This window comes from Equus asinus, chromosome 21 (genome assembly GCF_041296235.1).
Source record: "Equus asinus isolate D_3611 breed Donkey chromosome 21, EquAss-T2T_v2, whole genome shotgun sequence".
NCBI lineage: Eukaryota > Metazoa > Chordata > Mammalia > Perissodactyla > Equidae > Equus > Equus asinus.
The window spans coordinates 43,312,003-43,338,596 of record NC_091810.1 but is presented as its reverse complement, the minus strand read 5'-3'; the positions used below and the strand labels follow the sequence as shown (position 1 = coordinate 43,338,596).

The 26,594-nt window shown below is 40.9% G+C and overlaps 1 protein-coding gene across 3 annotated transcripts in view; it reads right to left on the bottom strand.

The window, feature by feature from the left end:
- The window catches only part of ERC2 (ELKS/RAB6-interacting/CAST family member 2), a 912,338-nt gene that overhangs the window by 884,674 nt on the left and 1,070 nt on the right, over window positions 1-26,594 (bottom strand). Inside the window, exon 1 of one of the 3 annotated variants that reach the window (XM_070492831.1) lies at window positions 26,190-26,347. The exons of the other annotated variants lie outside the window; for them this stretch is intronic. The gene's annotated coding sequence lies outside the window, so the exon portion shown is untranslated. Of the gene's footprint in view, window positions 1-26,189; window positions 26,348-26,594 lie in introns of those variants that run through there. 3 annotated transcript variants of the gene reach the window in all.

Sequence of the window (26,594 nt, the reverse complement as noted above, 5' to 3'; positions counted from 1 at the left end):
TAGGAATCTAGGTCCTAGTTGGGCCACTACTTAAGAGAATTCTCTTCCTAAAAGAAGTGATGACATCTAATTTGTTCTCCCTGTCTTCTCTGGTGTCTGAAGGCAGACATTTCTTAGGTCTGCAGCAGGGCTGGAGATCCTAATCCAAATGCAATAAAATTCACAGCCACACAGATTTAATCTCCAGTGATTTTACCAGCCCAGCTGCCCAAGGCTTGGGAGAATTGCAACAACCAACAAACAAAAAGTGGATTTGTTCCTTTTGGAAACCCACATACATGCAACATACACATAACAAAGACACACATAAACATATTAATTTGTTTGAAATAATGTTTCCAGATTTAAAGAGCAATACATGCTGACAATGGCCCTTTGGTTCTCCTTTTCTAGGTTTAGTATCAGTTTTATGCTAGTGTCACAGAATGGACTGAGAAGCTTTCCATTTTTTGGTATGTTCTAGAACAGTTCGCATCACATGAGACTTCTCTATTCCTGAAATGTTTGGTAGAACACATCCATACAACTGAATGGGCTTAGTTGTTGGTTATCTTTTCATTTTTTACTATGTTTACTGATCTACTCAGGTTTGTCACCTATTTTGTGTCAGTAATAATAAAAATGTTTCTTCAGAAACAGTCCATTCCAGCTAAATTGTCAGCACTGATATTGCTTTGTACAACTTTTCCTTAAAATTTTTCTAAAACCTCCAGTTTCATCCCCATATATTCCTAATGCTGCTTGTACTTTTCTGTTTTTCTCAACGACAAAATGAAAAGTGTTTGTCTATTTTTTTTTAGTGTTTTAACTATATAGCTCTTGGTTTTATTGGTATATTCTACTCCATTCTGTCTTCCCATTTTATCAGTATCTCGTTATCCTTAACAATAATTTGTACTTCTTTTGCGTTTAGTTAATTTTGCCTTTTTGTATTAAATATTCATTTATCTTCAATCATATTATCAGATGAATGCATATAAGACTATACACATTGGTTGCATACTTTAAGATTGTATGTATAGAACTCTTATCATTTGTAAATAGCTTGCTATTTTTATTTTGAAGGAATTATTAAAAAATATATACTTTAATCTCAAGGTGAATAGAAGTTTTTGGTTAAAACTTTATAGTTCTAATTTTATGGCACTGAGATCATAGAATATAACACATATGTCTTCTAATCTTTGAAATTTGTCAAGACTTTCTAATTGGCCTAATAAATGATCAGTTTTCTTAATTGTTAAAACAACTAATAGATGATTGTAGAAAATTTTAAAAATACAGATATGTGTATAGAAGAAAATGAAAACACTCTCAATTCTACCACCCATGGACAACCTGTTAACAAGCTGATGCTGTTGTTTCCAATTCCTTTTAAGTGTGTGTGAGTATACACATAATTTCATATGTATTTATTTTAGACAAAATTAGTATTATATTCTATATAAAGTCCTGTACTCTCCTTTTTTTTCAGTGGCTTTATTCTTAACATCACCTCCTTTCTCCACTTAACATTAATGCCATAAAATATTTCTATACAGTATGATTTTTAATGGCCAGCATGAGTCTCCAAAGATGGCCACCAAAATTCCTTCCCTTTCTGTACACATTTGTCTCCCCTTCCATCAAGAAATGGATTTACATCCTTTCTACTTGGATCTGGGCTGGCCTTGTGACAGCTTTGACCAGAAGATGCAGAAGTGACACTGCTCCAGCTCTGGGCCCAGCCCTAACGAGGCATGGCAGCTTCTGTTTTTGTTCTCTTAAAACCCAGAGATGTAGGTCCAAGCTACTCTATTGGAAAGAGAAGCCATACAGAAAGACCCTGGAAGATGAGACACCACATGGAGAGAGAGGCCATGAGAAGGAGAACCAAAGTATCCCAGCCAACAGCCAGCACCAAGATAACCAGACTGGTAAGATAAGCCATCTTGGACCTTCTATCCCAGCCCAGCTGCCATCTGAGATCAGCTGCATGAGTGACAGCCCACACTATCAACCCACAGAGTGATGGGAAATAATAAATTATTGTTTAAAGTCTCCTGAGTTTGGAGTTTTGGGTTGTCGTTGTTACAGAGAAAAAGAACTGAAATAGTCCATGTTTCATTGAATGGTTACCTAGTCATTTATTCAACCAATTACCTAGTATGGAACACAAGTTATTTCTTTTTAAAATGGAAATATCATAATTAATATTCTGATTGATAAAGCTTTGTATACATCTCTTATTACTTCCCTGGGATAAAGTTCCAGAAGTAGAATTATGCGACGAAAATTTAAATGCTCTTGATACCAACTATTAAAATCTGCCCGCCCCCCTGGCCCCAGAAATGTTGAAACAATTTACTCTCACACCCTTACCCTTGGCTATTTTCCCTCCAGAGCCTCTACTCTTTACTCTCAACATATCCTGAAAGCCATCATCTTCTCCTGAGGCTACTAAAAACCCCTGAATTACCCAATTTCGGATCACAGCCCTGCATATTCAGTAAATACACGCTAACAAGTATTTATTAAGTACCAACATTGTGCTACACCAGCTCTGCTTTAAGCCAATGCTTCTTCAACAGTTTGGCAACTGTTCAGATAAACAAGGCTAACAGGGTTTTGATTTTACATCAAGATGTATCAGAGACTTTAGGACATCAATGTGTATTGTGACTATTCCAAAACTGAGTATATAAATTAGCTTCTCCCAAATTTATTGGGCAAGAGAACCCATTTCCTTTCAGAATACCTGAAAATGTTTCACTGAAAATTCAGATTTATTCATGTAATAAATTTTTTTAAGCATTAGCTTAATTCCCAGTGCTGAATGCTGAGGACAAAGCAGTGGTCAAGACAGACACAGCTCTATCTATGCGAAGTTCACCCATGAAAACAGACTTTCTCAGCTGTTTTCATCTCAGATCTAACAGTTTGAGGGGAAAATGGTTACAGGAACAAGGCACTCCTTTACGGGCAGGGACACAAAATTGACCCAGAAGAATCAGACTTGACCTCCAAGAGGGAAATACAGAAGATCAAAATAATAAGTGGTTGGAGTTTTGACCCTACTAGGTCAAGAAATAAATATAATTCTGTATTTATTTTTCAACTCAATAAAGAAGCCAGAGTGTCAAAAGGAACACAAGTCAGTCATCAGCAGTCTGTGTATCTGAGAAGTGAGGAAATAGGTTGATGTTGCTTACTCCAAGATCACTGCAGGCAAGAGGTATTATGTACAATTCCACAGAACTTATCAAAGCAAATAGGAACTTCAGAGAACACTGAAATGGTAACAGAATAATTTCTCCACCACTATACATCTGCTTCTTAACAGTAAATTTTAATTAGCAACATAAGCCCAACACTTTATTTGGGAATTAGTCTCTTCCATCAAGTTTACAAAGAGCAGGGATGGTTTCCCAGAACAAATTCGCCCTCAAAGCTACAGCACATTGAGTGATGTCGATTTCACAGATGAGGTAGGTAAAGGCCCAGTTGATAAGGTAAACCAAAGGCGAGTTCCCGTGGCTGTCACGTCCTCCTAAGTCTCATGATTCCTACTTGTTCTACTGAGTCATTCACAACCCTCCCCCCACCACCCCCAGCTGTGTTTAAGTCTCCTGATATATTTTTGGGTGCTTGTTTTGACACTCACGCTTTTTTTGGTTGTCATCTCCTAATTCTCGTCTATCCTGATTTTTTTTTTAAGTTCTATAAAATGAATCCCTGAGAAAGAGCAAAAAGATCAACTTTATTCAGCAATCAATAATACAATAATGTCTTCTATTTCTCATTACTGACTTTAAGAAAACCATTTCTAAGCTTTTCCATCCACCTATAAATGCATTATAAGAAATAAGGAAGCAGTTAAGATCTTACTGTTTTAAAGACAAAAAAATAACAAATGTTAGAGAGGAAGTGGAGAAAAGGGAACCCTCATACACTGCTGGTGGGAATGCAAACTGGTGCAGCTGCTATGGAAAACAAGATGGAGATTTCTCAAAAGCTTAAAAATAGAAATACCATATGATCCAGCTATCCCACTACTGGGTATTTATCTAAAGAACTTGAAATCAACAATTCAAGGAAAATAATTGCAGCATTATTCACAATAGCCAAGACATGGAAGCAACCCAAGCGCCCATCAACAGATGAATGGATAAAGAAGATGTGGAATGGAATACTACTCAGCCATAAAAAAGACAAAATTATGCCATTTGCAACAACATGGATGGACCTTGAGGGTATTATGCTAAGTGAAATAAGCCAGACAGAGAAAGACAAACACCGTATGATTTCACTCATATGTGGAAGATAAACAAACACATGTATAAGGAGAACAGATTAGTGGTTACCAGAGAGGAAGGCAGTGGAGGGGAGGGAGAAGTGGGTACCATATGTATGGTGACAGATAAAAACTAGACTATTGATGGTGAGTATGATGCAGTCTATAGAGAAACTGACATATAATAATGTATACCTGGAATTACACAATGTTACAAGCCAATATGACCTCAGTAATATAATTAAATTGAAAAAAAGATCTTATTGTTTTAAATATTATCATGAAGTCAAGATAGGCTCAATCACTGAGCTTTCTTGTAAACTCTTCAAAAATCTTCTTTCTTATATATTTGTGATGCACAATCCTAAGAAGGATAAATTATTAATTAGATCAAACCGCACATAGAAAAAGACAAATGTTGCTGAATGTGACACCAAAGAAATTAATTGCACAACACCTTTCACTTTAAAAGCACCTCACGAATAAAATTCGAAGTCCAACGGTAAGTTCCATTTAAGGCTCAAACACAAAATAAAATCAAAGATGGTTTTATGAGCCTATAAGAATACTTTCTCTAACTGCATATGGAATCATAAATAAAATATACACTCATCCACTCACTGTCTTAAAAGGTTTAAGGACTCTTGAACTGTAAGCTCAGGGGGGAAAAAGGTGGGGAGAGCCTTGATTCCTGTCTACCTTAAGTATCTCAGGCTATCATGGTCTGGAATAGTCTATTTTAAGACAAGCACTTCCTGCTATCTGCTCTAAATTAGGTTAAGTTTATTTCCACAGATCCCAGCCTCAGCCCATCACCTGAGCCCTGCTGACAGACGGTGTGAGCTGAGATCATCATATCTCCCAAGATTTAACCCAACTTTACATATCCCTTTTTTTTTCTTATTGGCATCCCTAACTTTTTAAAAATTTTATGTCACAGACTACAGTTAATTCCAAAAACCTCTCTAGAGGAAGACATGGTGTAGAATGGATCTCAAGCAAGAAGTGGCTACCCAGGAGCCAGAGGCCGCCTGCAGACGTGTTGCATACAGCTAGCACAGAGTTCTTTAGAATTTTGATCTAGTTGCCAATATAGAGAAATACAGACATTTCACATTAAAATCCAGATTCTGGCTTTTCCTGAAAAATCTAAAAATCTGACAATGTCAAGCCTACTTTCGTATATGACAACAATCTGTTAGAGGCAACCAAGAGCTGCCCCTTCAAGAGAGGGCAGGCACCCTCCAGTTTACCACCGTCCCCTCCACTCTCTATTCCCTTGTATTCAGTCTGACTCCCTCTTTTCACGCTTGCCCCTACAGGCATTTAAATTTTACTACTTCTACCCACATAAAAGATCTTAAATAAGAATTCATTCTCCTTCACCACCTACTTCAAGTTCATTACCAAATTCTATCAGTTCTACCTCCAAAATCTCTCTCGATCTGTTCCCTTGTTTGCACTTCTACTATCACCACCCTTTAATCTCAACATGCCTTGCTTAAGCTGTCTCACACCCTCCTAAAGCATCTCCTCTTTTCTAATCCTCCTCCACTCTATTTCTCACATATTAGCCAAGCTATTTCCAGGTACAATTCTAATCACAAAATATCTCCCCTTACCCACTTAAAACCCTTCAAAGCTTCCCAGTGCTCTTTGGTCAAAAACCAAAACCCTTCCTATGGCCTGAGGCCCTACAGGATGGGGCCATTGCCAACAGTTCCAACCTTCGCTCTTGCCGCTCTCTTCACTGACTCTGCCTGGGTCTTCTTTCTGTCGCCCAAATGCATCCAGTCCCTTCCTGTCTCAGAGCCTTCACACATGCTGTTCTCTTTGCAGGGCTAATTCCTATTCATCGTTTAGATCACAGCATCCAATAGCATACCCTCTACAAGGTCTGTCCCATCCAACTCAGGCATCTCGGCTACGCTCCCTCAAAGAATGCTTTTTTTCATGGTATAAAAGACACGGTATGTTTTTTTTTAATAAGGGATGCTGATTTTATCTGCCCTGCAAGGGTCATCTGAGTGGCTGTCTTGTTTAGGTTCAATAGGGTGACCAGGTAGCCTGGGTCCTCTAGTGAAGTTGGAAGAAAACCTTTTCTAACCCAATCAAGGCTGCCCCTCCTCAGATCCTTGGTTTGCAAAATAGGAAACCATGAAGGATAGGAATCGATATGCACAAAGGATTCTGGAGCCTTCAGGAAGGAAAGTCACTGATACCCCAGTCACGATGCCCAGGATTCAGAGTAAGTGAGATCTGTGGGAAGAGAAATATGGTTACAAACAAGCTAGAGTTCCCAGAAATAAAGTAATTATTTCAAGATAAGAGGGAGTCCAGACTGGTGACTGGGACTCAAGACAAGTGACCCAGGAGCCATGGAGAAATCTGTATGGACAAAGCACGAGGGTGAGGTGGGAAGCTCCTGAAGACATCGGCATGCTGTGTGGAGCACAATGCTGTGCACAGGGTGAGAACCCATCAGGAGATCCATGTGTCCTAGGCAGGGTTCCCCACAAGCAGACAATGAGTCAAGGATTTGGGGTGCAGGTGGTTCATTTAGGTAATCCCAGGAAGTACTGAGGGGAAAATGTGGCACTAAGACAAGGATGTGAAGGAAGTTAGTATAGGGTGCATTTCTGAGGTTTCTGCTGTGGGCAACTGGGCATGGGCCTGCTGAAGAAGCTCTGAGAGACAGTGTAGAACCTGCCTCATAGCTACATCTCCATAAGGGCAAGGGACCCACTCATCACTGGCAGAGGGCTGCTCCCCTGGCACTTCCAGCCTGCACTACATGGAGGCCAAGAAAAAGCCCTCATGTTCCAATACAGACCATCAGTGCTGAGATGTGAGTGGGGCACCAAGGACACCTGCTACACCACACATGGCACACCAGTGGCTGAGCTTGGCCACTGGGAGACTGGATTGGCCTTCCCTTGCAGGACCATAGACTGGGGACCATAGGGTGCACATGTAGCATCTTTCATTCTGAGGGAGACCAGCCCCAACAGCAACACCTTGTGGCACAAAGATGCAATCATGTGGCAGAATAGTTGGACAGAACCCATCTCTGGGTTTGGGTGTGAGATTTGTATCCATATCTAGCTCACCTTGGGACAGTATAATTCTGGGGTAGGAGGTCAAGGGAGGAGACAGGGAGAGGTGGAGAGAGGTGGGGGAAGCCCTAATGGAAAGATCTGGAAGCTCTAGCTAAGCTGGCAGGTAGGTTCAAGCATTCTTGCTTTAATTTGGACAAATGAAACTTGAAGCAAGGTTTTTGAATAATCCGTATATATGACCCAAAAGCTCTTCTACACTTTATAATTCCATACTACCTTTTGGGGTCTCTCTTCCCTCCTACTTTAAGCCCTTACACTGTAGGGTTTAACATTCATTCTAACATTTGTGGGGCCCCGAGCAAGAGTACAAATGGAGGCCCAAGTACCATATGTCTACATATTTTACAGTTATAAATCCAGCTAACAAATGATAGATAAAATACATTCTATCTTCCTACTTTGACAAATATAAACATGTGGAAGGTGAGATTTGAACTTTTTTTTTTTTGGAAGACTAGCCCTGAGCTAGTCTTTTTGCTGAGGAAGATTGGCCCTGAGCTAACATCCATGCCCATCTTCCTCTATTTTATATGTGGGATGCCTGCCACAGCATGGCTTGACAAGCAGTGTGTAGGTCCACACCCAGGACCCAGCTGTGAACCCCAAGTCACTGAATCCAAGTGTGTAAACTTAACCGCTACACCATCAGCTGCCCCGAGATTTGAATTTTAAACTTAGAATTCTTAGACTTTTTGGAGGTCTGGCCAAAACATGGTGGCAAGAGGCAGGTCTGCCCCCAGCCAACCTCCTTGTCTCCCCAGCCCTGGCTCAACCAAACCCCAGGGGCCTCACACACCTGAACTCTGCAGACCGCACACTAGGCTAGTTCTGTCTACACTAGGGGCCAGGAAACTTTTTCTATAAAAATCAGATAGTAAATATTTTAGGCTTTGTGAGCCATTCAGTCTCTTTCACCACTACTCAATTCTGCCATTTCAGCACGAAAGCAGCCTAGACAATTTGTAACCAAATGAGTGTGGCTGTGTTCCAATAAAACTTTATTTACAAAAACAGGTGTTCATTGCATTTGGCCCACAGGCGGTAGTTTGCTGACACCTTGTCTATACTTTCACAAATAGCTGCCCCTCAGCAACTCTAGGCCTAACGGTGTATACACTGGTAGCATGATTTGTCCTCAGGAGGATAGACCTGGCAAAGAAGCCCAAGCAGACCCTGGAAGACAATTCAGGGTCATTTAGGCAGGGAGGTCCCAGGCCTGTGGGTACCCAGAGTGGACCCTAGAATGTAGGGCACAGGCTCCAGGTGGGCACCCCCACTTGGCCCCACAGACTTCTCCCCCCTGGGGAAGGTGGAGTCAGATGAGGCCAGAGTGGGCCCTCTAAAGCCTGAGGCCGTGTGCAGGGACTCTTCTTGCCCAGATCTAAGGGTACAAGGGAGATAACGCAAAGCAGTTGTTGAATATTTGAATGAATATATTTAATGTTATGACATTTTCACCATATCATTGAAATCATTTCCATGGCAGTTAATGCAACAGTTTTGTAACTGTAGCCAGAGAGATTAGATATAGTGTTTTAAAAAAGGAAAGAGGGGACCTTAAAAATCAGATCTGTTTGGAGTCATATCTCTAATTTCTTGATGTGTAGCCTTAAGAAAATCACCTGACTTCTCCAATCCTCACTTTTCTCAGCTGTAAAATGGGTATAATAGCAGCCCTTTTCATAATGATCTGAGAAAGATTAAATAAGATAGAAGCAAAGTGATTAGCACAATGTCCAGCACACAGCTAATGCTCAATAAAAGCTAACTTTGGGGGCTGGCTGAATGGCTGAGTGGTTAAGTTCACGCTCTGCTTTGGCGGCCCAGGGTTTCACCAGTTTGGATGCTGGGCACGGACCTAGCACTGCTCATCAAGCTATGCTGAAGCGGCATCCCAAGTAGCAGAACTAGAAGGATCTACAGCTAGAATATACAGCCATGCACTGGGGGGCTTTGGGGAGAAGAAAAAAAAGAGGAAGATCGGCAACAGATGTTAGCTTAGAGCCAATCTTAAAAAAAAAAAAAGCCAACTTTGATCAGTCTAAGGCTATGAGAACAGAACCTCAAAGCTGTCTTAGAATTCTCTCAGCCCACTAAGCCTGTCTTGTCAGATGCTCCCAAGTCAAACTCAGGCTACTATTCAAAATGCTCAAGACAGCAACCATTTTTTAAAACTGGAAAGAAAAATGGACACTTTCCCATCTTTTGCAGGCTACAATATTATGCATCTGTAGGCATTGAAAGTCCCAATAATGAGCCATTTCATCTTTAAATGCCACAATGATATGAATCAGGAAAAAAAAGTCCAGCTTGACATAGCAGAGATTTTCAAAAATGCTTTCCCATCACTCTCCAAGCAGCTCTCTGCAACTCAACCACATTCATGCACACATCACTACTCTCTCCTCTAGTTCCTCAAACTCGTTGTATAATTACTGTTTTCCATGTGCAGATTTAGCATGATTACATGTTCAGCTGCCTTGGCTATATTTTATGGTAAGGTGCTTAAAAGAAGAGGCTGACTATATTCTGTACGACAAGGTAAGGACTCTGTATGCCCAAGTATTAATTAACTGCACTTTCCATTAACCACTTCTGTTGTTTTAATTTCAAACTCTATCAATTCATTCTAAAGGATTAAATATTTTTTCTTAAAGATTGGCCCTGGGGCTGGCCCCATAGCCAAGTGGTTAAGTCTGCGCACTCTACTTCCCAGGGTTTCACTGGTTCGGATCCTGGGTGCGGACATGGAACCGCTGGTCAGGCCACGTTGAGGCGGCGTCCCACATGCCACAAGTAGAAAGACCCACAACTAAAATATACAACTATATACTGGGGGGATTTGGGGAGAAAAAGCAGAAAAAAAAAAAAAAGAAGATTGGCAACAGATGTTTTTTAAAGATTGGCACCTGAGCTAACATCTGTTGCCAATCTTCCTCTTTTTTTTCCTTCTCCCCAAAGCCCCCCAAGTAGATGGCTGTATATTCTAGCTGTAGATCCTTCTAGTTCTGCTATGTGGGATGCCACCTCAGCATGGCTTGATGAGCAGCGCTAGGTCTGAGCCCAGGATCCGAACAGGCAAAACCCCAGGCTGCAGAAGCGGAACACACAAACTTCACCACTCAGCCACGGGGCTGCCCCTCTAAAGTATTAAATTTAAAATCTGAAACACCTAGAAACTTTGTTAAAGGAACAGACCACTATCTAGTACACAGCTAAATTCACAAGTTAAAAATATAGCAAAACCTCAAACAAGAAACAGTAAAAATAAAAAAATAATTTGAGATGCTAAATCAAATTAAAAAACAATTACAGTTAATATAATATGCTGATTATAACATTATTCATTGCCTCATAAAGTTTCATAAATGTAACAAATTAAGCTGGTTGCACTGAAGAGATAAATAAGGTTTTCAGATTCGTTTTTAAAACATCTGTGCATTTCCTTTAATCTGCAAACATAAAATGTCAATTGGTAAAGCTTTAGCTATAGTGTACTTACAAAAAAATATTCAGGAATTATTGGGTCTTACACTAAAAAATCCTCAATCTGTCAACTAACAGATGTTTCAGAGAAAATGATAGAAAAGTAGAAGATAAACAAGTCTACCCCTTTGCCCCTAAAAATCCAATCATATAAAATTTTTCTACATTTAAAATCAACACATAAGAATTATGTCTAAATAGCCCTTTACTAGAAAAGAATATACACATAATCACATACACAAGGAAAAATTTTAGCAAAGACTGTAAGATATTTAAAAAAAGACAACAATCAATAGCAAGGCATGGGAAATGGCTTAAATGTACAAATTTCAGAGGCAGGTACTCATCTATATATTCTAGAAAGAAGAGAAAAATAAACGTTATATCCTAACTCTGAGGTCTCTCAAAAATATGACTGATCTCTATGGAGGAGCCGCATGAGCCTTCAGCAAGGGCCAAGTTCAGGATGCTGAAAGGGACTCAGAAACTTCCCTGTAAACTGGAATTACAGTGAATGAGAGTCAATAACTGCATTAAGTTATCGAGTAAGTGAGTTAAATCTCTCAGTGCACGGATAAGGTTAAGCTTATCTAACACAAAAATACATTAAAAGGGAAATTATGGGACATGGTTCAAATCTATTTTTGATTACCTCTATAGAATATGTCAACAAATATTTCTAGAGAAGAAATCTGTCATATGGTTTCCGATCTTCCAAAGACCCAAATCCCTCCATTTCAAAAGGGAGCCTTAGCCCCTTTATTCAGGTTTACTTGAACAACTCTACTTATTGTGAAAAGGGGAAACAGATGAGAGGTTTCCTGGGAGTGTTAGGATGTGATCTCAGAAGAGAGAGTCCTGTGAAAGAAAGACACAGTAGTACCAGAGAGAGAGAAAATCCAGTTTTTTAACCTGGGCAAGAACTGAGAAGGAAGGAGCAAATCCATTGTCAAGTATATTGAAGAACTTACAAATCTCATGAGAACTCAAGGTTGTTTTTATTTCAATAATCTGAAAACAAATAATGTAAAGATACTCTTTTTTTTTTTTTTTTTTTAGGAAGATTAGCCCTGAGCTAACATCTGCTGCAAATCCTCCTCTTTTTGCTGAGGAAGATTGGCCCTGAGCTAACATCTGCCACCAGTCCTCCTCTTTGTGCTGAGGAAGGCTGGCCCTGAGCTAACATCCGTGCCCATCTTCCTCTACATTATATGTGGGAGGCCTACCAGAGCATGGCTTGCCAAGCGGTGCCATGTCTGCACCCGGGATCCAAATTGGCGAAGCCCGGGACGCCAAAGCAGAACGTGCACACTTAACCGCTGCGCCACCGGGCCAGCCCCTGTAAAGATATTCTTGATCATCACAGCAGCCATGCCCCTGAGTTTGAGCAACAAGCTGTACCCTAAGGAATCACCATGAGTCGATGAGGAAGGAACAAAGATGGACTTGGGAATCTAAATGATGTGTTCTCACCTGGTGAAAGGTAAGGAATGTCACATTCCTCAGCACGAATCAAAGTTTCACAGAAGCTGACTATTACGAATATGGTGGGAGAATTGAGCCATCCTCCAGCACACAGCAGGCCTGACAAGTTGACTGCCACGGAACCTGCCCAGAATGGCTGGCATCATATTCCAGTAACAAGCAGCAATTTAGTTAATGCAGTTAAATTAATGTTATTTGAATTAGCAATATGAAGTATACTTAATTTCTAAGTTGATTTAGGTTTTATAAAGGTGTAGGAGCTAAAAAAATAAATAAATAAAACCTCACCAGCTTTATGTTTATACAATTAGAAGTATTATTACAATAACAATAATTTAAGTCAACCCTGGGGTTACAAGAAATTATTTTCTTTAAAAAGGTTCTCATTCACCTTTGAGAAACCTTGGCTAAATGATTAAATATATTCTGGATTTGAGTCCTGAATCTCACATTTATTATCTGTTTAACCTTGAGCAAGTTAACAAACCTCTCTGAGCTTCAGTAAGTACTTCAGTAACAATGGCCTCAGAAGTAACAATGACTACTTCACAAAAATAAGGTGAGTCATGATTAAATTAGAGAAAACGTAAGTGCTTAGCACAGTGCCTGAAGCTTAATAAATACTCAATACAACAACCTTCATCATCATCAATATTAAATATAAACACATTGTGTTGTTTTCTTAAAAGATGACCATCCTGTTGTTAATAATTAATTCTTTGTTCTCTGTTATTTCACACGTGACTATGAAAGGCATTCAAATTCTGAGCCTTAATGTTCCCTTCAATCTCTATGATCAGTTCTTGAAAGATAGTAAAATTGATTGAATTATTAGGAATAATAATACTAGCTATGTATGTGGTTTTACATGGATCCCAGGAAGAGAACTAGACCCTTAAGTACAATATGTTACTTCCTTATGCATACAAGAAGAATACAATATTAAACAGGTTGCAATGGATCTAAAAAGATTAGCTGGTTTAAAAGATGGCTAAGTAATTTACATATGAGAGTAAAATTTCAGCCAGTGCTGTAAATTGCAGCATTTGTTCAAAATATTCACTGTCCCTCTCTAGTTGGTTCATCCCTCCTGTCTCCCTCCCATAAGAGGAGAATCCTTCTTGCCCCACTGACATCAGGCTGGGCCATATGACTTGTTTTGCTGAATGCAATGTGAGCTGAAGTGACACATGCCATATCCAAACAGAAGCTGTGAGAGCCATCTTAAGTGCAAATCATTGCTTTTTTTCTTCTCTACCATGAGAATGGCCCATCCAAGAAACGGACCACTCCTTCAGCCTGAGTCCCCAAATAAAGACAATGTGGGACAGACAGACAACACATGAGAGAGAAATAAGCCACTGAGATTTGGAGGTTGTTATCTCAGCACGTCCTAGGAATATCTGACTACCACACCCAGCTACCACAGCTGCCATGCTAAAACAAATATTTAACATTCAGGTTAAAATATAGGGCAGCATTTTTTCAGTGATTTACCTCTGATTTCTTTCCTCCTTTTGCCACCAATCTAGGTAATGTCATCCTTTCAGGGACAAAATATCTCATGTTAGGTCTGTAGATAAATGCAAATCACTTGTAAATGATATCTTTTCAGACACAGGGACACAAAACCAACCATTTTAACTGCCTCCAAATGCATTCTCTTTCTCATTCCTGAGCCCTAATTTTTTTGCTAATAAATAGGGGCTCCTGATGCTTGGACATCAAGATGAAGGCAATCGTCAAAAAGGCTCAAAGGAGGATAAATCCTGCTGAGATGATATAGTTGTGCAAACAGCTCAAGTGAATGCCAGGAAGCATCAATGGATGGGGCTGTAACTCATGACTCCAATGGTCAGCACATGTGTGAGTGCCGTTCCTGGAGCACAACCCCATGGAGAGTCCAGTCATGCCTAGCCCAAGCATGCCCTATCACAGGGTGTCAAGACAAAGGGGATCCATGCACCCGCTACCTGTGATTTCACCATACAATGGCTCTGTGAGTTCCAGATTGCACCAAGTGATGCCTCTGTCTTCCCTTCAGTTTTTTGCAAGACAGATGATTCAACCCTAATAGGCCCTTGAAGGCAATAACCATGTCTCATTTATCTTCATATCTCAGTACTATTACACTTGTAATTAAAGGCAGCTCAATGTCCAGCAGTTAAAAGCACATGCTTTGAGTCAAGAGTCCAAGACTCAAATCCCAGCTTCTCCATTTCCTTGGGTAAAGACCTTGTAAGCAGAAGATAAGTGTCCCAGTAATGTGCCTCTGACTTGAACATTTTAGAGTGCCCCAAAGGACTGCCAATATCAGCATCTCTGCTTATTTTGAACCTTGGAAAACTACTCTGCACTTACATGGGGCAGGATGGAAGTGACAGGGAATTAACCACCCTCAAAAACAACCGACAGAGATATTTATACATCAATGTTCATAGAAGCATTACCCACAATAGCCAAAAGGTAGAAACAAACCAAATGTCCGTCAATGGATGAATGGACAAACAAAATGTGGTATATAAATACAATAGAATATTATTCATCCTTAAAAAAAAGAAATTCTGAATCATGCCACATCATGGATGAACCTTGAAAATATTACACTAAGTGAATTAAGCCAGACACAAAAGGACAAATATTATGTGATTCCGCTTATATGAGGTACCTAGATAGTCAAATTCATAGAGACAGAAAGCAGAATAGTGGTTGCCACGGTGTGAGGGCAGGAGGGAATGGGAAGTCTTTGCTCAGTGGGAACAAGGTTTCAGTTTGGGATGATGCAAAAATTCTGGAGATGGATAGCGGTGATGGTTGTACAACACTGTGAATATACTTATTGTCACAGAACTGTTCACTTAAAAATGGTTAAAATGGTAAATTGAAGTTATGTATATTTCACTACAATAAAAAACAAAAATAATAAAAATAAATTTTAAAAAATAAAAGAAAAAAACAATGGACAGGAGCTGGTGGTTAGATACCCCTGCGCCCTCACCCTTCACGTGAGATCATCCTAAGCCTGGTGTTATACACTATCTCCAGAGTTTCCTTGTGAGATTAAACTCCATTTGCCACTGTAGTAGCTTACCAAATAATGTCCCATCTATTGGCTGCCTTCTTCTCGCTGTCTGATATATTTGTTCACCTATTGGTGTTCCCTGAATGCCCCAAATAATTACCTGCACTAGAATACTTGTCTCAAGGTCTGCTTCTAGGAGAAGCTAGACTAAGACACCTAGGCAAGTTTCCTAACTTCTCTAAATGTTAATTACCTCGCCATGATAAATAACACTTGGATCATAGAGTTATTGTGAAGATTAAACGAGATAATTCTTGAACGTGCTTAGTATCTCCCTCTATTGGTCTAACAAAGTCAGTTCCATTCCATTCATTGACCACAAACATTTGCAAAGATTTTAAAACAAGATCCATACTCTCTGTGCTCTGCTTAAAATTCACTGGAAAGAACTTGGCTCCAGGTGACATTTGGAGAGATTCTCAAAATCAACCGGCAGTGTGGAGTCCCACTGCAGATCTTTTCTCAGGAGCATCTTCACCTGGAAAATGGTCTTTTAAAGTTTTTAAGGCTGCATAAATTGTGTTTAGTCAATGAAATAAGAAGAGACACTGCTAGGATTCCCAATGCCATATTCATAATCTTTCTATTGGTTTGCAAGTCGTCCCTCCACTCCCTCACCCCATTTCAAACCCTCTTGGGGAAGTTCATCGAAAGGACATGACCGTTGGTTGACCAAAGAGCTGGACCTGGGCAATCTGAGGCTCCTCACCCCCTCCCCTGTCCTTGAAATATATGTTCCGCCCACTGTTCCCATAGCCAGAGCCACTTCAAGGATGTAGCCTTGAGAGAGTAAGGTGTTGTTGAGACCATCTGCCCTGAATACATGACTGAACCCAGTTAAGGCCTCTATATAAACTTTGAAGATTCTGGTGAGCAGGTGCGGAGAACTACTCATCTTACAGCTGCCAAGACAAGCTTCATATGTAAGTTCCCTTGTTTATTAAACTGCCACCTACCAATGTGGAGTGGTCTGCCTCCTTTTTGCATTCTGTGTACGGGGGCCAATTTGTGAACCAACAAACCCCATACTCCCACCAGCACAAAAATCACATAGTTATTGCAATGAAAGCGGAATGAAAGAAGAATAAAGAAAATTCGGGGTCTCTGGTTGTGTTATTCCCCTACCTGAAACCCCTTGATGGTAAAGCTTAAGCCTCACCTCCTTAGTGGTTCACGGGTCTTCATGCCTATCACTCTCTCTGGCCTCTCTTACCATCCCCCACCTCCAGCCTAGCTAATCTCCAGCTCCACAGGTCTACTTTTACCTCCCCAAACCCCAAATCTCCCATTATCTTGCTCACCTTTGAACCTGGACCATTCCCTGTTATTTGTACCATCAGAACCAAGCCCACCCCAGTTAATTCCACCTACTGTTCCACCTCACCTTAGATGTAACCTTCCTCAAGAAGCCTGCCTTCATCCTTCATCCATCAATCTCCTACGTCCTACATGATAGCCTGGGTGCTTCCCCATAAAAGCACCCATTACGACAGCCTGCTTGCTTGTCTGGTGCCCCACAAGAGGCCACAACTCCTGAGCCCCTCAAAATCACCTGCTCTGTTGACAGTCACAACCCCTGTAGCCAGCAGAGGGCTAGCATGAAGCAAGTACACACACATATGATGAATATATAATACAATGGCTTAACTCTGTTAAGAAAGTCCATCATGAAAGCACATCGCCATTCTTGTTTTCTACAATAAAATAGCTAATAAAATGACAAGTACTTAGTTGATACTTTGCATGAAAAACTGTTGTAAAAAAATACCATTTTAGATCTGGAAAAGGGCCAGATGATTTTGATACATATTAAGAAAGAGAGATCCCCAAAGAAGGAGAAAGCTAGTGGCAAAGCCAGAAATGGAACTTAGGTCTTTTGACTTGCAGGTCAGGGCTCACTTCTCTACATCCAAAAGAATCTGCTCTGAAGTTATTCTAGGCAACTATTCATGTTGTTGAATTCAAGGTGGCCTGTCAATGTACTCAAAGCCTGCATATGAAAAGATGGTTCTCTCCTAGCCTTAAAAAAACAGCCTAAGACAGATTTCCCTTGTGTAAAAATTTCCCATGTGTACCCCTGCTAATTGCTCCGTGCTCACAAGCCTGATGAACAACAGTCACTGAAACTTAATTGCCTTTGTATCTACCCATCATCAAACAGGACCCATTTTCAACAAACCCCTAAGAATGCCAAGCTATCATCCCATTCACTACCCAATGTCCTGCTTTCCCCAGTGGAGAGGCTTCAGGAACAGGATGGCTAAAGAGCCAAAATGGGAAACAAAGAAGGGATAGCAGGGAACTGTACCTGGAAGGAGAGAAAAAACACATATCGCCAGAAGAAAAGAAAACACATCAAAAGCCCTCTTCAGGGAGCCAAACGTGAAAGAATCAACAACACGCCTCCACTAGGATCCTGCCCTTTGAACCACAGTCTTGCTCCTCCAGGCGATGACAGTTAGTCTGGAGTCAGCTGGAAGGAAGGCAGTGAGGTTAACCTGCCTTAAACAGGTACAAGAAAGCCATCTTGGTAGGAGTTTGGTGCCCACCAGTGTCACTGAGAAAATAACCAGAGATCGTGGTACCAGCCCAACTCTGTATCTTACAGAACCGCTCAACCTTCTACCTTCACAATGGAGTTCTCCAGCCCCAGATTAGCTCCCAAATCCACTTTCAATCACCTGAGGATGAACTTCCCACCCTGACCACACCCACCTTGTTTCAGAGAAATTTGCTAAGGACAAGTAGCGACAGTACACAACTAGATTTAATGTCTTATATAAAACCCTGCTCTTTTTTGCTATAATTAGCCATACCATTTTAGTGGAATGTCTTGCATGGTTTGTATAAGGATCTGAGAGTATTCCTAAAGAACAGTCACATTGCTCAATTCCCATTTAAGCTCTTGTTTTCTGAGCCACTAAGAAGTTGCCCTGAATTAATACTTTGCTCTTAATACATTTACGGGGAATGCACTTTGCTGCCTGCAATTCATTCATATTCTGAAATCACGGAATGACAACTACCTTTAGAAGCAGAAAGCTGTAAGGCAGGAAAAGAGAAGGAATGCTATTAGACCCCCCACACACACACGCACGCACATGCACACATACAAGAGAATTAAGTGGGCAAAATGTAGAATCTGATGAACAAGCCATGGCAAAGTAGAGCTGCTGGTATAAGGCATTTAGGAAGATTGCCACTGGTCTTCCATCTACAGGTATATCCCAGAGATGCCCTCTGACCTGACTTGTATTCCTCATCCACTGGGGCCGCAATCTCAATATTGACTTCCAAGAAAAAGGAATCACTTAGTTCCTTCCTGAAAGTGCTGGCTGCCTTTCTTTCTTTCTTTCCCTCTCTCTCTCTCACTTTGTTTTTTAATTTTGTTGAGTGCTCCACTAGATGCCAGCAACTAGAGATTTCCTGGAACTTCAAAGTAACAAAGCTGGAAGATAGAAGTGAAGAAAGAATGCCCAAAAGGTTAAAAGCAGAAATTGAGGTGCAGTTCTGGGAAACCGGGCCAGCCAAGTGCTAAAGGAATCCAGCTAGGGCAGAAGTTGAACTGGCCCAAAAGATGGGTGACCAATCATATCAGCAATTAAGTCAGTGAGGTAGTGGCCTCGAGCTTCCTTGGCTCAGGCAGAGCAGCAAATCACGCAGAGGACTCAGCCCCAGCCCTGAAAGAAAGGCAGCCTGGCTCTTCCTGGTGCCTTTGGCATTGAGTCTGGTTGGGCTCAGTTGTTGCTTCTGTTGTAATCACGGGGCCACATACTGTTTCTACTATGTCCAGCAACAATTTAGCAGCCTTGAGAGTCAGGCAAATGTGGGCTCAAATTCTGGCTCTGCCACGGCATTAACTTTGAGTACATTCTTCTATTCATTCAACAAATATTTATTGAGCATGTATTATGTGTCAAACAGTCTGCTAGGCACTGGGGATACAACAAAAGGCAAGAGCTCTTGCCATCACAGAGCTTATCAAATACCATGAGCCTCAGTTTCTATAAATGGGGAGAAGACACTTTCTTTTATAGGCAGTATGAAATGAGGGATATAAAGCACCTAGGACAGAGTAAATGCTCAATAAATGGTGTTCTTCATAGAACAGAGTGAACTTATCCATGACGCCCAACTAGAATGTAAGCTCCAAGTGAGGAACTACCTGTGGTTCACCTCTATATCTCCAGGGTCTATCACATAGTAGATGCTCAATAAATATTTCACAAGTCAATGAATGAGTACTCAATCAACAGCAGCCATTATTATGGTAACTGATAATCATTACTCCCATCATTTCTCCCAAGCCACTGAGATTCTACTACCTAAAAAAGCAACAGGGCATTAAAGTAAAAGCTTTCTTTTTTCTTATAAAGAAAAGTAAGGAACACTACACAATATATCTTCAGACTTTTTTTAACATGAAAACAAATGTTATTGAGCATAAGTATTCCAATTCAAAGAATCTATTAGTCCAAAGACCTGCATGGACGGCTGATGTAGATGCCTGCCTGCTGCTTTCCTAAGCACAAATTAAGGACAAGTTGGCCACGCTTCAGTTTGATCCAGAAGACACTTAAAAAGTAAGTTAAGTTCAGCAGATGTGCTAAAAGATGATCTCTCAGTAAGGACAAGCTGAAAAGAAAAGTACTGCATAAACAAACAATCACAAAATCTCGATGGCTTAAAACGACAAAGGTTTATTTCTTGGTCACATTATATGTTCAATGCCGGGTGACTGGGAGCTTTGCTCATATCGTGACTCAGGGACCCAGGCAGATGGAGGCTCCCTCTCAACTTGTGCTTCCATGATCATCACAGCAGAAGAGAGCACTGGGTGGTCTCACTCTGGAAATTGAATGTTCTAGCCTAGAAGTGACACAAGTCACTTTCAACGTATGCCAGAAAGGAGAGAAAAAGTGGCTATGGGGAACATTAACAGTCTCTCCACAGATGATACTAAGACACAACAAGCTGTGGAATAACAAAGAGATTTGTTAAAGAGGACGCTCAAATAAAACATCTAGACAGCTCGAAGGTTCACATAATCCTGGACCTGGGAGGGTGTGTAGGGATCATTTGAGAGCAGCAGCCTCAACACAAAGCCAAAGACATCTCAGACAACATAAACCTGGACCTTGCATTTTCAGAACAACTCTGCTTTTTTTTTTTTTTTTTTTTAAAGATTTTATTTTTTCCTTTTTCTTCCCAAAGCCCCCTGGTACATAGTTGTGTATTCTTTGTTGTGGGTTCTTCTAGTTGTGGCATGTGGGACGCTGCCTCAGCATGGTCTGATGAGCAGTGCCATGTCCGCGCCCAGGATTCGAACTAAGGAAACACTGGGCCGCCTGCAGCGGAGCGAGCGAACTTAACCACTCGGCCACGGGGCCAGCCCCACAACTCTGCTTTTTTCCATAAATATACTGAGGACCCAGATAAGCTTTTATTTAGGAAACAAAAAAAGTGTCTACAGCTGAAAAACATTTGAAAACCACTAATATAAACCAAATCCTTTATTTTACAGATTAAAAAAGCAGAAAGAGGAGAAAAATAAGGGAGGTCCAGGAAGTTAAAGTGACCCCTCCCCAGCCCTAAGAAAGCTCTGGAATGTTTAGCAGATGTGGAAATAGTCATGTGCTGCATAATGATGTTTTGGTCAACAATGGATGGCATATACAATGGTGGTCCCATAAGATTAGTACCATAGAGCCTAGGTGCATAGTGGGCTACACCATCTAGGTTTGTGTCAGTACACCCTACGATGTCCACACAATGAAACTGCCTAATGACGCATTTCTCAGAACATATCCCCATCCTTAAGCTACACATGACTGAAAGTCCATTGATGGAACTTGCTGTACCATTGTACCACCCTCTGGCCTTACCCTTTATCTCTGCTACCTTTAACTGGCACAATGGAGCCAGACACAGACCAAAATCATGTCCTTCAAGGTCATCAAGGGTTCAATAAATGGTATGGATGATAAGTAGAAGTCCCTACCCTTTTGCACGAAATAATGATTCACATCCCATTAGCAATTCTCTACGTTACTCATTCCCTACTTCCTGGCAAACGTGAAGCCATTAGTAGAAGTTAATACTAACCTTCAGGAGACTTTCGTTTTGTTCTCGGAAGATTAGAGGTTCACAGCCAACTGCGATTTGTGTTCACTCAATTCCAATCTCTTCTCATGTTCCCAGCTAAGCTTTGTGCCTAGCTTTCCTCCACCTTCATTCACACTAAAGCACTGGGTGTCACGTATTTAAGCCTCAGTGGTCTTCCAACCTGCAGTCTCTGTGTTTTTCAAATCTTTTTATACTAACCAGCCCATGAAATAAAACTTTTCAACCTGGAATCCAGTTGCCTCCTCAACTTTACCCCAACCTACTTTCCAACATTATCTCTGCTGTGGTACTTATACTGTCCAGGCAAAGACAGGATGATGGGCCAGAAAGTCAAAATGACATAGTAATGAATCCTAGATCTTGTGCAAGTTCCTTAATTTGAGTTTAAATGTTCTCACCTGAAAAACAGGTATGGCGGTATCTACTTTGAGAGGCTCTTGAGAAGGTATGTATCAGTGAGAATTATGTTTGACTACAAGTAACAAATAATGGCTTAAGAGTAAGGTGGTTATTTGTTTTATGCAATGCTGGTACTATGGCTCAATAATGTCATCAAGACCAGGATCCTTCCAGGTCCAGCTTTGCCATTTTTAACACATGGTCTTATCTGTGTTGTTGTAGTGGCTGCTGCCCCTCCAGGCATTGCACCATTGTTTCCAGCAGAAAGGGGCCAAAGGCTATTGGGGCATACCAGCCAAGTGTGTCCTCCTCACTAAGCTTTCAGGAAAGCCCCCGTCCAACAACACCCACTTACATCATTATAAGACATGAGTCTCACGGCCACTCTAGGCTGTATGAGAGTCTGGGAAAGTGAGATGGGCATACTCCCATCTCAAACAAAATTGGGGTTCTTTTAGTTAGAAAGGAGAAAATGAACCTTGGATAGGCAATCAGCAATGTCTATCCCAAGACTAAATGAGATATTTTAGGTAAAGTGCTAAGCACAGTACCTAGCACACAGTTAACTGCTCAATAAAAGTTAAGCTATAATTATTGCTATTATTATTATTCTTATGGTGGTTATTATTCACCTATCTTATCTTCTGACCAAATGGAATAAACTCATTATATCCAGATGTGCTCCTTAAATTTCTACTACATCCACTGCTCTATTTGTATCTCCAAAACTATCCCTGCTTCAAGGTCCAGGAAAATGCCATTTCATCCAACAAGTCTTTCCTGACACCTACTCCCAATAATAAGTTCTATGGTGATAAGACCCACATCAGACACAAATTCCTGTGTTCATCACTCCATTGAGCATAGTCCCTTAGAACACAGTAGGTTCTAATAAATAGTGTCTTGATAAGTTAAGTAATTCATGTACACACTCATACCTGCCTTTACAGTGAATCCTCTAGAATCAAACATGGTATATTCCTGAAATGCAAAAGTTAAACACGAGGTTTATATGCCATAAAGCTAGCGATGGGCTGAGGGAACGAAAACTGCATTCCCCAAGGATGAGAAGAAAAAAATATAAAATCCTCTAATCACACCAAATTTTTTATACATTGTAGGAGTTTAGATTATAGTTCATCAAACATTTCCTCCCCTGCAATGTGCAGAGTCTGCTTTTACCCATGGAAGTTGGGCTTCACCATGTGACTTGCTGTATCCAAAAACATCGCTAGTAGAAATGACATTGGCTGTGCAATATGGCTTGACTCTTGAAGGCAGTTATCTGCCATGAGAAGAGCACGCCCCAAGTAGCTGCCCTCTCTTCAGCCTGGGCCCCAAAACACATGTGGAGCAGATCAGAGCCCAACCTGTAGCCCACCGCAGAGCCACCCCAAGGAGTGCAGCCTAGACCAGCCAAATCACAATCAGCCTAAAGACTCAGGAGTGTGAGAATAAATACACGTTGCTGTAAGTCAGGGAGTTTTCTTATGCAGCCAAAGTTGACTAATGTATCTTTTACCATTTGATATATTTCAGCATTTCTTACATATTCATTCATTTTCTTCCATTTCTTCACATAAGAAAGAACAGGCTGAAGAATCTCTGCCTTTGGTACACACAACAATTTCTATCTTTGAATCAACTGGTTTGGTTTTTTGGTTTTTGTGTGTTTTGTGAGGAAGATTGGCTCTGAGCTAACATCTGTTGCCAATCTTGCTCTTTTTTTTCTCCCCAAAGCCCCAGTACACAGTTGTAAGACATTCCAGTTCCTTTATGTGGGATGCTGCCACAGCATGGCTTGATGAGTGGTGTGTAGGTCCATGCCCAGCATCTGAACCAGCCAACCCCAGGCCACCAAAGCAGAGCACGCAAACTTAACCACTCAGCTATGGGGCCAGCCCCTTGGATCAACTGTTTTAAATTTATGAGACCTACATTATCATTAATATCAGTGCTTTTCTGTTTTCCATTTGTGTCACCATCTCTCTAAAATAAGGATAAACACAATAAAGTATCAAGGAATAATATAAATATTGCTGAAACTGAACTGTTGGCTGGCAAGTAGGTCTCTCATATGACAGCCAAAATGTTAACGTCTTAGCTGATAAAAGGTGTTAAAAGATGTCCTAGTAAAACAAACAGAAATGTAGGGGCCAGCCCCGTGGCCTAGTGGTTAAGTTCGCACACTCCACTTCGGTGGCCCAGGGTTTCACCGGTTCGGATCCTAGGCATGGACATGGTACCGCTCATCAGGCCATGCTGAAGCAGCATCCCACATAGCACAACCAGCAGGACCTACAACTACAATATAAAACTATGTACTGGGAGAGTTTTGGGAGAAAAAGAAGAAGGGGAAAAAAAAAAAGATTGGCAACAGATGGCTCAGGTGCCAATCTTAAAAAAGAACAGAAATGTAGATTGTACAAAGTCGGCCTCACCAAAGTCAAAAACTATCTGTTGAGATGAATTTGTGGACTCCAATACCATTCATCTAAACTCGTTTTTTAGGATACTTGTTTTGGCAAAGCTTGACCTTGAGTTTCACCAATGGGAAGATACTGATAAGGCTTAAGTCTTATGGCTTTTCCAACAGAATAAAACAAGAGAACCATACTATTTTAATAGAATAATTTTTAAATACAATTATATTTAATCACTAATGAAAAAGAGTCTCTTTGTGAGTGAAAACAAAATTCCAATTCTTTAGCAAAAAATAAAAAGTCAATGGAATGATGTTAAGAGCACATATTCAACCAAGACCTATTCAAAACTCTAACCGGACATTCAAGGTACTGAGAAAGATGGAAGAATGTAAATTTTTTTTTGTTTTATTTTCTTTTAAGTCATCATCGTTAAGTTTGGAACCAAATGTCCATGGCCAAAGCTGACCTACTAGAAATACATAACATACAAAGTTACTAAATTTGCCTATTAGTGGAAGTGACAGCCTTCAAAGTGGCAAGGCAAATAGGACAGTGCAAAGACAATCAACATTGCAGTGGACTCTGAACAGAACATGCATGCTGAGAGAGCCAACCCTTCAGACAGGATACGTGCAAACTGCACAACCAAAATTTTATTTCAAGGCCACAGCCAAGGTCATGGGCTCTGGGTCAGAGAAACCTGGGCTCAAGTTCTCGCTCTCATACTAAACTGGCAAGATATTTAGTTCCTTTTATTTTCCTTAACTATAGTTTGGAGATAATAATAGTACCTACCTCATAGGGGCTCTGCAAGTTTTAAAAAAGATAACCCATGTAAAGTACTCAGCAAAGTGCTAGCATATGCAATACAATTAATAATGATAATAGTAATAGTTACAATACTACCTCGACAAACTTGGCTCCAACGTGAAGACCATCCTAATCAGTACTCTGGCTCACAATCTGTTCATGAAATGCTGAATGCACAGATTTACGTTCACATCCAGGTACAGCTTCTATAAGGCGACAGCTCTCTAGATCAACCAGCAATTTTTCTACTGAATTCAGAGAGAAGGGTATTGAAAAATAAGCCTTTCACTAATAGAGAATTGTGAAGGATCTGGTCCTTCCACCCACAATCCATCCACTTGTGAAAGTCCTGCTGGTGAAAGCCATGCTTGCATTACGATCCAAATACCACCCCCTCCAAACTGTGCAAGGCTTTTACTAAAGCACAGAAGCAGATCGACAAGATGGCTCACTTTAGCAGCAAACTCACCTTAAAGGCAAATTCTTCTACCCTCCAGAAAGATCTGGCTTGATCCCACTGCCACCTCCAAACTGACATCCAAACCAGAAGTGAAGCAGGCAGCCCTCACTTTCAGAAGTTGAGTTACGCTGTCAAAAACTAAAAGGATCCCTTCTGTTCATGCTAATCCTAATAAAGCATGCTTGCCTGCTTCAAAAATATGCTATAAATCCATCCAATACAGCCAACAGCCAAGTACTGTATACTGAGAAACAATGTGACTTTACAAGGACAAGAGTGACCATAGGAGACAAAGTGCCACACCCTTTTCCAGATAGCTCAACAGTAAATGGTGTCTCTTATAAAAGAGCCTGCAATTCTAAACAAATAGGTGGACAATTCAGATCCCCAACACCCTCCCCGCCCCCATTTCATTCTTTACACAGATCCATTTCATTTTCATTTTTAAGCCAATGGCCTGAGCATTCCCAACTACTACAACTAATAAACAAGCAGCGAGGGAGGGAGACAAAGTCAAGCATACTTGCTTCTAAGCCCATTTTCGAAGAGTTTTCTTCCGTTTGTCTGCCTCTCACAGCTGGAACCTCATACCTGGTGCAAACCAATGGTTAAGTAAAACCACTGATTTAAAAAGCCAACCAGGAAACTAACCATGACAAGTGGGAGCTGCCCTCCTCTCCCAAGCATTGATTGGCTCTCGGGACTTCACCGGTCCCCGATCTGCCCACATAAGTGGCAGGTGTGGCTGTCAATCACAGAGGGAACTGACAATTCACCGCTCCGGGAGTAAATTGCCTTTCATCCAGCAAAGGCAGGTAGCCGCCTAAAATCGATGTGGATCTGCTCGTAACAGAGCGGACCCTCCCTCTCTGGCAAGAACAGAGACCCTTAAGTACAATATAAATAAGGCAGGGCAGATCGGAGAGTT